We start from the raw sequence: 16653 nt of genomic DNA, 5'->3' as shown, positions 1-16653 counted from the left end.
ATAATTTATAGATCTTAAGGCAGTGTGGTGCAAGTTAGCAGTTCACTGCCATGAGGTAACACTCACTTTGCCACAGGAACAACCTCAGATTCACTGTCACAGACCATCTCCATGTTCTCAGAACTACCTGGGTGTCTGTGCCGTAACTCTAAATAGGAGGCAGAGCAACATCATGATAAAAAGTGAACCCTGATACCCTTTGGGATACCTCATCCACCTCCTGCTGCTCAGCCTGGAAGCCATCCCCTGTCCTGTTCTAGCCCACAGAACAGGAGGGATCACTAAGTAGTGCTCCTTGCAGATGGGGAAAGCTTCTCATATTTATAGAGCTAAACCAGCATCCAGGGAGCACAATTCCACTTCCCCAGTCCTCTCTCACTCTGCATATTTGGCAAATTATTTGGGAAGAACAGCCCCTAGCATGGTAAAAAATTGAATACCAAGGTTATCAAACTATGAAAGGCAATACTGAAAGCCTGTGCTCAATCATTGGATACATATATGGTCTGCAAATACACACGGGGTAGGCATAGGGTGATAACACTCCACTGTTGTGTAGTTTTCTGGTAAACCACATTTTCTGATAAAATGGTAATGTTAAAACGTTCCATCAGGTCTAGTAACTTAAGCATAATGTAGTGAGACAAAGTGTCACCTGTACCTAGGAAAAAAAAATGCAGAGTATTAGGTCTTGGATCAGATCTAAAAGAGAGTCCAACTCTTTGTGTCAACAAAGAATTCAGTCACCATTTCAGCAAAAACTTCTGTTGAAGTTCTCTCCAAATAAACAAACCCATCAGAGTAATTTTTCAGAGTATGCAGCATAAGACTGTGTGAGAACCTCAGTTACAGTAATTCTGCTTCCCAGTTAATGCATCACAAAGACATGAGAAGAGGCAGTATCTGGAGAGGCTGGATTAATAGAACCTAAAATACAATTTCAGTAGAAAGAGGAAAGATTTACCAAAATCGCAGTTTCAGAAAAGCACCGCTTCACTTCTGACACATATCAGACCATCTTCAAAAGTGAAGCAACCGTTCCAATGGTGTCTCAGGAGAAAAACCCCTCTAATCAGAACTGTGAGCCAGGATTCCCTGGGCAGACTTTGCTGTGGCACTCTCAAGTTAGGTTATACCAGAAGGAAAAGAGCCCTACATTTCTCCTGCTCTAACTGTTAAAATATGTTGATAACAGCAGTACTTAACATTGCCTCAAAAAGTTTTGAGAATTCAGGGGTAACAATCACTTCGGATTTCAACTTTTATTTGTTGTAATAAAAGGGTGCAGAAGGTTGCATAACATATTTTTACATTATTCTATAGCCCTGTAGTAGTATTTTGAGTACAAAAAGAGTAAGCAGAACTTTCCACATGAAAGCTACAAGAGGGCAACACCTTTGATGGCTCATATAAATTTGATTCGCTTTACATTTTCACAGATACAAAAATACTCTTCAGGGATGTTGGGGGCACTAAGCAAAAACAAAGTCAGAATAAACAAATTCTTAGTCAGAATATGACTAAGAAAAGAACAGAACGGAGCCAATGCAATCCCTGGCCCCTTACCAAGTAAGGCAGACTATCCAGACTTGAAATGAAGCAGAGAAAGAAACCATCATGAAAACCAGGCTTGCCATTTTACTCCATTTTCCCTCTCATAAGGATAGAGGAGGGTGGCAACAACCTTCCCTCTTCTCTCAGCATTTCACCTTGCCTTGGCGGTGTTCATTCTTTCACCAAAATCACATTCAACAACCCACAATTCACTGCATCTCCAGCCCTGCCATGGGGCTTCCCCCTTTTTGCCTCTTAGCAAGATTTCCCAACCAGCGCCAGCCAGCACTATACTGGCACCAACTCCTTCCCCCTTCCCTCACAATGCTTACCAGCTCCCTACTTGCAGCTGCCTCTCTTACCTTTACAGTCTCTTAACTCCAGGCTTGGTGAGGAGTAGATTAAATTCCTCTAGCCACATACCTTCTGTTTCTCTCCTTTATTTCAGCCTTTTTATCTCCAAGCACACAGGCTAACCCTTCTTCCTCCTCCAAAACTTCCAAAAACCTTTTTTTTCAGCCCTTCTATTTTCTGTTGGGTTTCAAACACAGTCCTCTTAGCATCCCCCCCACCCTTGAGGCCATCTGTACGGGTCAGCCTGCTCCGTTTGTTTTTCTCCCAGAAGGGATACAGCAGGTCCCAGAAAAAAGACAAGGTGGCTTTTACCAAATATTAATTGTAAGACTTCTCAGGTACTAAGATGCTTTTAGCTGAAGAGGTAAAAATTATAAGTTTCAAACCTAGAAGTCTTCGTATTTCTGCTAATTCTGTTAAACTTCTGCCATAGTTTTATATTTTACACTGACAATAACCATTTCCTCCAAACCCCATATGTCCACAACGAAGCCCCTTTTCTTGCAGCTGAAGTAATAACAGAGTGCCTGGATAAGGACTATTTGTTACGTATAAACCAAATTACCCAGGTTTGCCTTTCAAGTCTGACTTGCGCAGTCTTAGTCAAACACTTAATAACCTGCAGGCCACACAGTCCTCAATACTGTGCAGCCAGTGCTAGACATGTACCAAACAAATTCAGAGCTAACAGGTCACAGAAAGAGGGTAAATTAGAGATATCTAAAGAGCTGGGAGTTAGTCAAAGCTAACTTTATCCTTGCAATGATGTTCAGAGCCCAAAATCAAACCAAGCCTTGCTCTACCTGTTTCCAGAGGCAAAGTTTTACTGTTTCCAAGGTCTTCCACACCCCTTCAAACAACAATTATGCATATAATTCTTACATCCCTTGTCATTTGTCAAAAACATTAATAGGATTTAGAGCCTGTAAGCTTTTCTTAATCATCACTTGTGTTAATCTGCACACTTCCTAATTCTTCATCTGTTAGCCTTAAACATCTGATGCAGTCTAAGTAAATCTCCACCATGTTCATTTCTGAAACCAGATGAAAAACAGTTAATAACTCTGCTGTTTAATATCTTATCCCTTAATCTGTGCTACAGCATCAACCCCTAAGAAGATCAGGTTCTTTAATATTTGTCTCCTGGCTTTACTAAAAACAAGAACTCTAGCAACAGGTGAAATGCCTTGCTTTAATTACACTCCATTGCTTCTGAATTCCTGAGCCTTTACTTTTCCTAAGAAACATCCAAGAATATAAAATGAAGAAACCAAAGCAGGAGAAGGGTATTGCAGCCAGGGACGTGGCAACACAGTCCTGTTCCCTATATTTCCCCTACATTCTCTGTATTCTTAATTTCCTCACTCTTTTTCATCATGCAGCTGCACACTCCTTCAGTCCAGGAGGCTTCAATTATATGAACCAAATCAGGGGTGAGCACCCACAGCACCCAACAGATCTCTTACCTGTGTCTCAGCTGCTCTCCTCAGACAGCCCAGCAGGCACGGCACACCACTCTGGCTTTCAAGTGTCCTTATGCAGTCTGCCATGGAAAGGCATGTGATGCCTTTTATCCATCCTCCTTTGTCAGTACAGCTCCGTGAAGAGTTTCTTTTTCTGTCCCAGAGTCATTATGGTCACTAAGCTCATAAGCTACACAGAGAGAGCTCTGCCTAGAGAATGGAGGAGACAAGAGGCTGCTGCTCACTTCAGTCATGATGGCCTCAGAGTCAGATGAAGAGCCTCAGCTGTAGTGCAGCCCCATGGCCTGGCAGAAACACCCAGGAAAAGCTGGGCTTGCGCAGCCCTCCTTAGCAAAACCATTGTCTTCTTCATACCAGGGCTACTGCAGCCACCCCTCACTCTGGGACCCACCAAGGCCAGCCCCACACAGCTACAGCAGCCCTGTTGTATGAGGTGGGTCCACCTAATATAGGGTCCACCTGTACCTAGTTGGGTCCACCTGTATCCAATTGGGTCCACCTGTACCCAATTGGGTCCACTTGTATCCAATTGGGTCCACCTGTACCCAATTGGCCCTTCAATCTAAACACCATCACCACTGGCCAATTAAGAAACAATCCATTGGTAAACAAATCTCCCTAACACATTCCACATGTTCACAACAACAGGTGCAGCAAATGACCATGAGAATTGTTTATCAATTCTAATTGACTGTCTGTAAGGCTGATGGGTTTCTTAATAAGTATAGTATAATAAAGTGATTGATCAGCCTTCTGAGAATCATGGAGTCAATGCTAATTAATACCTGGCTGGGGGCCTGTGGTGACACACAAGCTCTAAGCAAGTAGAAAAGAATATTAGTATTGTCTGAAATTGTCAAACAACATGAAGATTCTTGACATGAAAAGTAGTCTAATAGCGATACACACACATAGTCCCACAGAAAAATGTCATCAATTCCTGACACAGAAAAGGAAATATTAATACCATTAGTAAAAAAATAGCTTCTCAGCTAGAAGATGTAGAAGTGACCTAGTAACTTTTTTCCCAACTGACAAGTGTTTTCAGTCTGATCTCATATTTTGGACAGAAGATGCTTGCACTGGGGAAAAAACCTAGCAATGGTGTCCCATGGCACTGATGCATCTGCATAAAACCTCATTTTATGGAGAAGTAGAGCATTCAATTCATCAAATCACAAACAGTTGACCAGTCTTAACGATGGCAATCACACAGCCAAACAGCCAGAAATTCAACACCCCCCAAGCAAGCTAACACCAACCCATGAATAAGATGTATTACTTACATCAGTGCTTTCTCTCAGTGTAAGCTATTTTCTTTTATTAGCTTTAGCCGTGATTTCCTGTTTTTCACATCTGTGGAAGATTTTATAGAGTATTTAATGAAACCAAAAGCACTGGAACTGCTGTCCCATGCCCACGCTTATTCTGGGTGGGGAGGGAGGTTTTGATGAACCTGGAATGATGGGAAGAGGCTGTGACCACTCCTTCACAGCAGTGCTTCCTGACTTTAGATTCTGGTCACAAGCAGCCCCTCAAGGGTGCCAGCAAGGGGTATTTTGCTTGCACTTACTGTACCTCCATTATTTTCTTGTGACCACAGTGATAAAGCTGTGATCACTGTCATCATGGTATAATTACAAATGACATGATACTTGCTATGGGATGCCTAGTATTTGCAGAAGTAAAAAGAGGGGGTTTTTTGAGACAACCAGATAGACTAAAACCAGTCAGGTATTTTTTTTTCTTTCCTTGCAACTTCAATAAAAACAGAGGCAATGGGATTCAAAAACTAAATTTTGTAATGTGTCCCAACTGAATGAGTAAAGGTCATTTTCAGTAACAAAGGTCAATGTGGACGAGTGGTCTTTGGCCACCTGGGTAGGTAAGGAGCTGTGGTCAAGGACCGTGGCCACAGTGCAAACATGAGTGTAAACCTTGAGGTTTGGGAGAATGGCTGGGCAGTTTCAAAACTGTGTCCATCCATGGTCAGAAAATGCCATAACCTGCTAAGTTCAGCCAGCCTACAGAGGAGTGGTACCTGCTGAGATATGAGGAGCATCTTTTACATGTATCTGACTTCCAGAGAAAGCAAAGTATCATGGCAAAGCGTCACACTGTATGTTGCACCTAACAAATTCCCAGTCACAGTCTCCCAATTATGGATTTAGATAGAAAATTTAACAAGTCAATGGAGGGAGAGGTCATTCTCTCTCAGGTTTTGGTAGGAGGATGGGAGGTGACTGGATGTATGAATGTCAGGACTCAGAAAGCAATTTCTTTTCATATGCAGTAAACCAGATAGGAAAACCCCCCAGGGTACAAAGCAAGCAGGAGTGTGCTCCTCACACTGAGTGACGTCTACAACACCTTGAAAAGCAAAACAGGTATGCCACGTCCTGATCATCACTCAGTCTCACACTGCCTCAGACAGGCAAGAGACTCAAGCCACTGCACAATGGTCACCAACAGAGAAAGGGAAAGAAGAGCTTATCATGGTGAGGGCACAGCAAAGAACTTCACAGGTTGTGGCTGAAACCAGTGTGTATATAACCCCACCCAGCTTACATTCAGCTATTTGTGAAACAGAGGGTTTCTTAGCTTAAACAGTGATTTCTCAGAAAGTTTTTGATAGGGCAAGCTCTCCAAAAGAAGTAAACAGAAAAGAGAAGATATGAAGAAGCAAGGATTCATGCCAAGCTCTGTTAAAGGAGCTGAATGAAAGCTGGACAAGGCTTTGTCAACTAAAACAATAATTCCTACCCTTCATTACTCCTGCATTGTCTAAGCATTGCTACATTGTAACTTGAAGTAGGAAAAAGGAACTCCCTGTGCTGTATAGGTTTATTAACTCTCAGTCCTCAGGAGTAAGTTGTGACAAAGCCAGCATTCCCATCAAGACTTGCTTAGCTCCCAGGAAATGGCTTCTTCTAAAGATTGTTTTTCTAGTGCCAGTGAAGGAAGCAAACCTGATACTTCCTGCCTCCCTCTGCTTTGCAGCCTTCTTTGGGAGTTTACATTTCTCATGTAATCATATCAGTTGCACAGTAGCTTGCATTTTGTACAGCAGGGAGAGATTCAAACTTTTCACAGTGCTGGCCACCTGTTAGTGAAACTGCCTCTCTGAGTCAGAACCCCTGACCATGGGATGCTTGCTGCTGCTGAGATGCTCTTCTCCTCACGACTAGATCCATGAGGAAGGTGAGAGAGATCCTTGGGTTGAGATCCTTGGGTTGTATAGTCAGTAATGTGAAAGAAGCTATAGATGCAGGAGTTCATGGATTAGTTTTTATGTAGCGCTTATACATCTGCTATACTAGGGCATTTAATCCTGTTATTACATTTCTCCTGAGTAAATAACACAGGAAAGAGATGAGGTATACCTTCCCCTCCACGAGGTATATCTTCCACCTACACTCCATTTAACATTTTACAAACACATTCAAAGGGGCCTAGTACTCCTGTTTATACATGGTTCCCCACTCTAATATTTGTCACTTGACTATTCACAGTGGGGATTTTGATACAAATAGCGATGCTAAACAACACGTGTGTTTTAAATAGAGACGTGCTCCCAACAGAGTTGCAGCTAGGAAACTGCAGAGAGCATGTTAACTGAATTTTTATAAGCACATAGCTCAACAAAAACACAAGGTCAGTTATCTACTGTTTCTGAATGTCCTTAGTCTTTAAGTTAGCCACTTACTGTTCAGATCACAAATGCAGTGGCAGCATCTGTATGCACCAGAGCTCTTTCTCTCCTCATGGATCAGACTTCAGCACACTGTTTCTCAGCCAACTATATTTTTTCCCATGAAAGCAGACAAAACATTCTAATAAAAATATTCTTTCTCCCAAATATATGTGAAGCATTTAAATAATTTATAATAATTATGGCAAATTATTAGGAAAAAAATTGGTTTTGTAAAAATGAAAATGCTAAAACCACTTAAAGTCAATTGCTTCAGTTTAGACAAAAAGAACAATCTTCACCATGCAAAAAAGTTTCAAAAGCCTCTAAATCTCTTGACTAAAATCTGCTTCCTCATTTTGACCGAAAAATGCCAAGTCCAAGCCAGTATAACTTTTGCATCCCAATCGTTGTTTGGTGTCTCCAATCTGCAGTGATATAATGCTTCAGTGTACCAGCTCAGGCCTGGGCCTCACCTAATAGGAGCTGCCAAATAGTGGCAATTACCTGAGGCTTTGTGATGTGGACCATTGCCACATAGGGACTCATCTTTGACAACTAAACGGATTCAATTTAGAATCTGAGGATGGATTATACAGAGCTTCCAAATACAAAGGTCTCTGCTGTTGACACAGTTTGATTGCTGCCACAAACATAAATACAGGCTTAAAATTATATTTTCTTATGGTTGATATACAGGATGCCAAATATCTTGAATATCGTGTCTATTGCCTTAAACTTGCAAAAAACCCCAAATGATATTTAATGTTAACATTTTTTATATTTACTATCTAATGAAAAAAATATTAATTGGGTAAGATATTTACTACTTGCCTTCTTTATTCAATGTGTTATTTAGCTAAAGACATATTATCTTCTCCCTTGCAGAACCCCTGAACATCCCAGCATTCAGGCATGGACTGCTAGGATGATGTTCCTCACAGAATGCACCCTGGGTTTTCTAGTTGTCGCATATGTTTAATTTAATTACAATTAATGAGTTACAATTTACCCTAAGGGAAAACTAGCTTTTGTTGACAAAGAGGTGTTTAGTAAATGGCATTCAAATTCTTGACCTAGACCTCAAATTAACAGGCTGTCCATTAAGAATGCATGAGTAGCTTTAAAGACTGCATTTATCTGTCATAGTCCTTTAAGTCCTCTGTGATGTCTTAAAAAAAAGACAATCTTAACTGTGCAGTACTACTAAAAAAGATTCAAACTTTTGATGGTACTTTTTTCACTGCAGAACATTATTGAGTTCTACTGGATTACAGTCCATAAAGATACCACGATGAATTAAGTTCTTACTTTTAAATCCTGTTCTGTTTCTATTGCTGCACATTTAAATACTGATGCCACTTTCTTTCGTGCAAGAAAGAAAATACAAGGGCTCCAGTGTAGCAAATTATCAGCCACACTCTTGCCTATTACCTAAGCAGTGGGCAACTGCACTGATGTGTTTTGAAGAGGAAGTGTGGGCTCAAGTGCAATTAAATGGTGGGTCAAATTTCACAGCTAAGTTAGGTAAACAATTAAAATGACATATCCTCAGAGATTCTTGTCCTAACTACTGTACCACAAAACTATTTCTGTGTCTATTTTTTAAGATGTTAACTGAGTATAAAAGTTAAGAATACCAATTCCAAATGAAAGGGGAAAATGTATTTTTTTCATGGCATTTCAGAAATCTATGTGGTGAAATAATGACGTTTAGGAGTCTCTATGTGATGCAGTAAAAGTTACAGTCTAGTTCAGCTTACATTTAGCTAAACAATGCCTGTTTCATTAATGCATTATTTTCTTATTTCAGGGTGAAACAATATGTAGGATCACATTCAGTCTAAGGAAAGCACACAGTCTAAGGAAAGGTACCCTAAAACTGTGTAAATAACTTTGCAAAATCTTTTGGATTAAAGTGTAGTAAACACTAGATTAAGGCACTAAAATGTAGATCCATGAGATTTAACAGTGACTGCAAAATCAGTGCAAAATAGCTGCCTATGCCCCATTGTTTTTTTTTTTTTTGTCTCCCTAGGCTGTCTAGGGCTGCCATAAAACATTAAGTTTCTCAGAAGCATGTGTTCCTGATTTTTTAAAAAAATAGTTTATTAAGTCATCCTATTAAGTGGATTCTCAGAGCCATAACTTCTGACACATTTCTCCTTCATTTTGTCTCTTTCTGCTGATTCAAACACACTAAATCATTAACTCAACACAAACATGTATGTAGATTCAAGCTGCTTATGTGCTATGGGAAATTAATATTTCAGTGTTGCTGAATTTGACAAAATTTGCCTGCATTTCCCTGAAAGAATATTCCGTGCTCTGTTGGTGTATTTTTCTGTTATTTGATTATTGGGAAACTAGTAAGTTAAATATTGTCATGAGTAAGGTTTCCAGGGAACAGCCATGGAGCATTATCAGCACAATTGGGAAGTGCCCCTTTGTTAGAATGCTACAGAACTGCCATGAGAACAGCTCCTACCTGGACAAAGTGAGAAAGGCTTTTCATTTTGTTTCAGCTCTTTCAGAGGATTCAGTATATCTGGTGCTGGTACTTGTGTGGGTGCTGGCAAGGACAGGTGTGTGCATAGGTGAGGGCAGGAGGAATTATCAGGAGGTGTGTGCTGACCTCATCTCCCTCAGAGTGGGGTTCTGGATGCACACAACTCATCATCTGGACAGAGATTATCACAGAGGCTTGGCAGTCTGGATCATGGGTGTTTCTGCAATTCAGTGGCAGCAGATGTACACACAACAAAATCGGCTTGATTTTGCCAGATATAAAGTTGATCCTAATTTTTCAGAAAAGAAAAAAAAATATTTTGGGAAGGAGATGGATCTTTTCACGAGTAGTGAAATTCCTTTTAACCTGAATAATTTCAAAGTTTTTACAGTTTAGAAAGTTATCATGCGACTCAGATATATTCAAGTCAAATTTTCCAAATAATTAAAGCTGAGATGCTTTTATATCAAGTGCTCAGTATACAGTATTTTTGCTCCAATATTTATTCACAAGTATACATATTTTCCTTTATTTTGAAATTACTGTAAGTTAACAGTATTAATTCTAAGTTATTTTTTGGTGGTAAAAATCAGGCCAATGATGGATGAAAGTAAGAATCCAGACACTTGAAAAAGATGGCAAAGTAGAAATCATTAAAAGTATAATACAGACCTTCTACCAATATTTAGATCTTCAAGAACTCTGTTAAGCCTGTGTGAATGGAAAGTAATAATAATGCAGGAAAATGAAATTATAATCACCCTGAGCTAAATGAAAAGAGCCAGACAGGAAAACAGAGCAATTTGTGATTTTTGCAGAACTTTATGTTCATCAAACTCCTATACCTAAAATGTCACATCTTTCCCAGATTTTTTTTACTGGAAATTACTTCATTTTTCATTGGCTTGTTAAAATACATCATCTCATTTGGATATTGCAGAGTATTTGGTAAAAGAGATCTAGGGAACAAAATTCCATCAGTTCACCCCTATTTCCTCCATAGTCTTGCTTAGAGCACTACAGATTAAAAAGGAAGTTCAGGAATTGTTTGGTGTGAATTTACCAGTCTGTGAGAGTGCATTGTGTGTACAAAGCTGCTGCCTATATTGGGGAACTATTCTGAGAAAGCTCAGGTTAACTGCTCTCTCAAGATATCCACTAAGAATCTCTAAGTGTCTGAATGGGAACCCTTTGCTATTTAGATAGTGAGAGATAAGATTTCTTCTTTGAATATTAGCTGTCAAACTGTGGTATGTCTTATTATGTTTCATCAGATTGGCATTCAGCATGATGAGGTTTAACAGCACATGCTGATAACGCACAAATAGTGTAACATAACTTAGGAATAAAATTAAAGGGCAGAAGACTATTTTCAGCTCAGACACCTGCTTATCCATGTTTCGAGAGAGAACACAATTCAACCACAATAGGAAATTTAATTCATGTTCACAAAACTGGCAAGTTCTTTCTCACCAGCCAGCTAATTTTGAGCAGCACCCACACAGAGTATATTGGAGTTTGTGAATATTTTCCATCACCACAGTACTTGCACAGTATTGTCAAGGTGTGTATCTTCTGTAGTTCCCATAAGAAAATACTGCCACCTGTGATGGATTCTTTAGGTCACATGCTTTGGGTGAGAACATAAGGGATGCGTTCTGTGTCCAGTACAAAAAACAACAGTTTGAGAAGAAAATAAGTTTCTAAACAGTTCCAACAGCCTACACAATCTCTCTCTTATTCTCCATTCTATTCCCCACAGATCATACAGCTATAAATCTTTTCATCAAGAAGGAAGGTTAGCCGTCCACAGACATAACCTTTGAAAGTGAAAGAGACAGACTGCTGATTTCAATAGGTTACTCAAGTCTGTAGTCAAATTCTTCTCCTAAACCTTGCTCCAGAGTTGTAAGAACTCAGTTGGGTAAGAATCTGTAAGAACTCAATTTTTACTACACTGCTTCCATGCTAAATTTTATTTTCTTCTAGTTTTGACTGCTAATTTATTAATGTCAGATATTTTTTTATCGCCCTCCCTTTCTCCCCTAAACCTCAATTACAGATTGCATTCCAAAAGATGAATATTTGTGCATGGTTGGGAATTAAAACGCTGACCTTCGGTATACTTTTTTTCCCCTCAGTGTTTTTGCGAGTATCTGCTCTGTACCTGACAAATGAGGCAGTGAGGACCCTCCATATTCTGTTTGGGGTCTATTGGCTGAGGAACTCTTGGTCATCCTACCTGCCTGACGTCTAGGATCATGATGAATTGTCTCCAACTCCAGCCTCAGATTGTTTTTTAACATTTAATTTAGTTTCTTCCTGTGCTTGGATGAACATGGCCATGTTATGGATTTCTGCTCTAATGTACACCAGCAGGTTGGAAGAACAAGCCTCAGCAAGCTGTGGAAATAAGAGAGGCTGGATCAATAGTCAAGGTCACGACCCTGGCTCTGATTCTGTACACTGTCCTGAGATTTTCTCCCCTTAAAAGCCTCTGACTGCTTCTAATGTGGATCCAAGTGCATATTGAAAGAGAAATTCTTAAAAATCAACCCCCCAAAAGGGTAGGTGTAGCAGGATCCTCTTGCCTTCTGTATCTTAGACACAGAGCTGACAAGGAGTGTGTCTCTCTGCATTTGGTCTAAAAATAATGTCTTGTTTTAAATATCTTCCCATTCAATCATTTTGATAAACAGATTTGCAAATTTTGTCATCTGGTGCTGTAAAAACATTCATTTATTCATTCATTCATGGAGTGATTCTGATCCTACTAGAAACAATTTCAGACAGATATTAATGATAATATGACATTTCAATGCAGATGCATAAATATATAAAATAAAGAGCAGAAAATAACAATTTCACAAATGTACCTTGACTCATACCAAGTAGAAAATGCTGGCATAAAGTGTTGTGATAAAGGACCAAAGATGCTAAGTCATTTGTTGAGCCTGCCTTTGTGCTGCAGATAGAGCTTTGAGTCTTCAAATATACAACTGTAATGCAGCAAGGCACATTTCTGAATGGTAGTAATTTTCCACTGCAGGATATAGTCATGCTGAGATTTAGTGCTTAAGAAAAAAAAGAGAGAGAAAGAAAGATAGGAAAAAAAAAAAAAAAAGATTGCAAAGGTATTTAATGTATCACAACAGCACCCCAACCCCCATCCTTGATACAGATAAATTGTCATATCTGTTAAAACCCAGCCCACAATGATGGGCAGTCAATACAATAAACAATTCAGTCTCCAGTAGAGATGAGCTAGAGAATTTCTCATCTACCAAAGCAACCTTTTTGTTGCTTCTGCAAAAGAGTGAAAAGAATTACATTTCAGTTGGCCTCTGTTGCTGACTTTCACTTAGAACAGAAAACTGTATATCTCCACGGAGGGGGAAGGCTGAAGGTCAGTCAAGAAATTCAGCTTGTTGCATCACAGTGCCCTGGTCTGAATCTGATCCGCATGTTCAGCAGCCGGGTGACTGCAGAGAACTGCAACCAATATTCCAAAAAAACCAAAATCACCTCCCCCCCCCCAAGAAAAAAGAAGAAAGCATTGCTTACAAAGGTTTCCCATAATAGCTGGAAATTGTTTACATGTAAACTTGGCATCCTAATCAAGGGAACAGGAATTCATAATGATTCACACAGTAATAATCAGGAGTTTGTTTAATGTGAGAAAGATAAGTGATTTATGAATTGGCACAGTAAGGTTGTCCAGAGGTATTTAGGTGTGTCATGGGATTTTCAGTCAATGTAAACTAGATGTGTAATGGTTTTGAAAAATATCACTTTATGCCCATTTCATGTTGAAGTGCCAAATCACTTTTAATAGTTAGCGAGGCCTGTTACCCATTAAAAAGGTAAGGTAGAGTACTCTGCTTGAGCTTTGGAATTGTCTCTTTGGTTCCAACTGTGAATTTAGGAATTTCTCTTCTAGTATGTTGAAGAATAAGTAATCAGATTTGTCTCTTGAATGAGACTTTGTACCTACATCCCTGATGGTGGGACCACCAGTCTGTGCTCCTTAAGCAATAATTTAACATTTTACTTGCCCCAATTGCTCCATCTCTATCTGCAGTCTATAATAAAGGTATGCAGTAAAATTTCACCAAATCTCATGTTACAGGATTATGAGATATATCTGGATGAGCTGACTGAGGAGAAACACGGAGAAATCTATTAAAAATCATGAAAGAAATAAAGCCTTAGTCTTATAAAAGGTACCAAATTCTGCACTATTTAAAATAGATAAACAAGAAAGAGTATCGAGTCTTCAGTATTCTTAGTAGGATACAAAGACAGCTATGACATTGTTACTGCTATGGAGTTTAAGTGTCTCCTCCACTATGTCCCAATTACATTGCTCCATCAGCAGACAGGGCTTAGTAACCTCACAGACATGGTAAGAAATCATTTACATGGATTTTACATGGATGAGCAATGCAAGTTCTGTACTGGACCTGTGTCACAGATGGAGCACCCTGCTGCAGCAAAGGACACCCCTGGCTGAGATCTGGAATAAACTTTGTTCCAGTCATTCAAATGTTTTCTGAGGTGTCTCTTGATTCTTACCTTGGCTGTACCAATCACCTCTCCACCAGTGTTCAGGGCAGCTCTTGTCTGCCTCGTGATTTGTTTCTCATTTGCCAATGTATCTTGTTTCCCTGATTCACTTGGCTGCTAAGAGAAATATATTTTGGTAACATTATCCTGTACTGGCAGACTGCCCACTAGGAAATACATCTGGAAGAGCTGAGCATCAAATAGGAACAGTTTTGTTCCTTGATTCTGGCTTGGATGATATATATTTCAGTCAGACCCAAATTTTCATAAGCAACGCTGTTGGGTGGGTCTTAATTTTGCATATTCTGTGCTTGATTTCCAGGACTTAATTTTCTACCATTCTTGAAAACCTGAAAAATATCTGTAGATGTTAGTAAGGCAGCATCATCCATGTCTCCTCATGGGATTCTCAAATTATCACCATGTAGGTGTGGATTTGATCCTTAAGAAATAGCATTTTTGATGAAGGATAAAGTATCTGAGAGAAAAAAGTAGGATCTAACAAATTCTAAATCTGTAGAGATCCAGGGAAATACAAAGGAAAGGAAAAGGAAGGACAAATAACCCCAGTCTAATAGAAACAATCGATGATTAGAGAATGCAGATTCCCTAAGGAAAATAACAGGCAAATGTTAAGGATGACAGTGGCAAATATTTTTACCTTCCTTTACAGACATAGTATAGAATGTGCACTCAAGTATAGTAAAGCAGCACTTTCACAAGTATTTTTTGCATGAGCATGTATCAAAATGGTTTTTACCTTTCCAGAATGTCAGTTTCTTACCCTTTCAATTCAGAGTTTCTTTTTGTCCCACTTTGACTAGGAGTACCAGTTATTTATATCTCAGTTTTATTCAAAGAAACAATACCTTTTGAAAAACATTTACTACTTGAAATTTTCCTCCTGTAAGAGCTGTTGGAATTTGGTCAGACAAACCTGGAATCTAGGTGACTTAAGGTGATAAATTTGACAATTATGAATATGCAATAGTAGTGTTATTGTTTAATGAGGTACATATTTGTTAGGTTTTTTTCTTTAAAATCTGCCTGCTGGGTGAAACTGAGTAGTCTCCAGTGCTCCAAGGAACCCTGAAGAGTTGCACTTTAACAACTGCATTTCCTGTCTTTTTGAAAAATCTCTAAGAAATTGTTTCATGTGGAAATGTTCTGTTAAAGAGCCAGATGCCAACTGGATCAAACACATTTATTGATTTGCATACCCGAGATGGTGCAGGTTCCTTTCTCAGTTACTGGTGGGTGAGCTCTCTGAACAGAATTGCTCAGATGCAGCTCCTGGTAGAACTTGCACTACCAAGTTCTGAGAACACCTGCACAATGCCACATACTGCCCTGAAATGGTTTTGCATTTACACAGCAATACTAGATGCTGAAGAGCCTCCCTTGAGAAGTTCTGGGAACAGGAGCATAGGGAGTGTGTATGATGCATGACCACCTACCCTAAGATTTCCAAGCACATCTAGCTCCCATGTACTTTTTTTCTTGTAATTTCAGCATCCCAGCAGACACAGGTCCTCTTTGCTATCCCATTTCCCATCATCCACTCTCAGATGCAGTGGATGATGGCCCCCAGTGTTCCATAAACCCCAATTCCCAATTCCAAACACTTAACAAAGGTTTGAAAAACACAGTGCATGTAAAACATGGCTGGTTGTCACTCTCCAAGATCAAACCAGGTATTGGCTGTCCAGGAATTTCAGTGTGTTTGAGTTCCTCCTTTTGCTGAGAGAGAACAGCAAAAGGCACCAATAATGTCACTCCTGGTATCAATGTCACCTCAGAGCCAAACTTTTTCATTCTTATACTATTTTCTGAATTAATATTAAAGACGAGAGCACAAAAGTGCATCTATTCTAGGAGGAAAAAGAAAAGCCCCATTCTAGCATCTGTTTCTGTCTCTCAAGTTCTTTTTATGCTACAGAGCTGGTTCTATCTGATGAGACATAATGTCATAATAAATCTGTCTACCTCTCACTCACTCCACCAGAAAGTAGATCTTGCTTTTTATTGTGTATGTTCTTTTCACTTTTGTGGGTGCCTTTTTTCCAACACTTCCGAGCAAAGTGCAGAAGTCCTTTTGTTCTCAAGATCTACTTCCCTTGACACTACTTCTGCCTGTGAATATCATACACAGGGGAACTTCTGTGCTGTACCTCAATTAAAAAAAAAAACAAAACAAAACTCAGCAGAAACCTCAGAAAATTTGTCCAATCTATTCTCTCATATACAATGCAGAGAACACAAAATGCAAAATTCCTCTTATAACTAAGCCCTTCCAACATCAGTTGTGCAAAAGGCATGGCCTTCTTTTTGCTGCAATCTATATAAACTGAAGTGAAAAATAAATATTAGAATGATGGTTTTATAATAATGACATTAATAAAAAATACCTTCCAAGTAAAAAGGGAAGGATACTTTTCTTGGCTTTGGGAAAATTACTGTCTCAGAAAAAGCTCTTGTGATTTTTTTTCAACATT

This window comes from Motacilla alba, chromosome 10 (genome assembly GCF_015832195.1).
Source record: "Motacilla alba alba isolate MOTALB_02 chromosome 10, Motacilla_alba_V1.0_pri, whole genome shotgun sequence".
Classification (NCBI taxonomy): Eukaryota; Metazoa; Chordata; class Aves; order Passeriformes; family Motacillidae; genus Motacilla; species Motacilla alba.
This window is presented reverse-complemented; position numbering follows the sequence as displayed.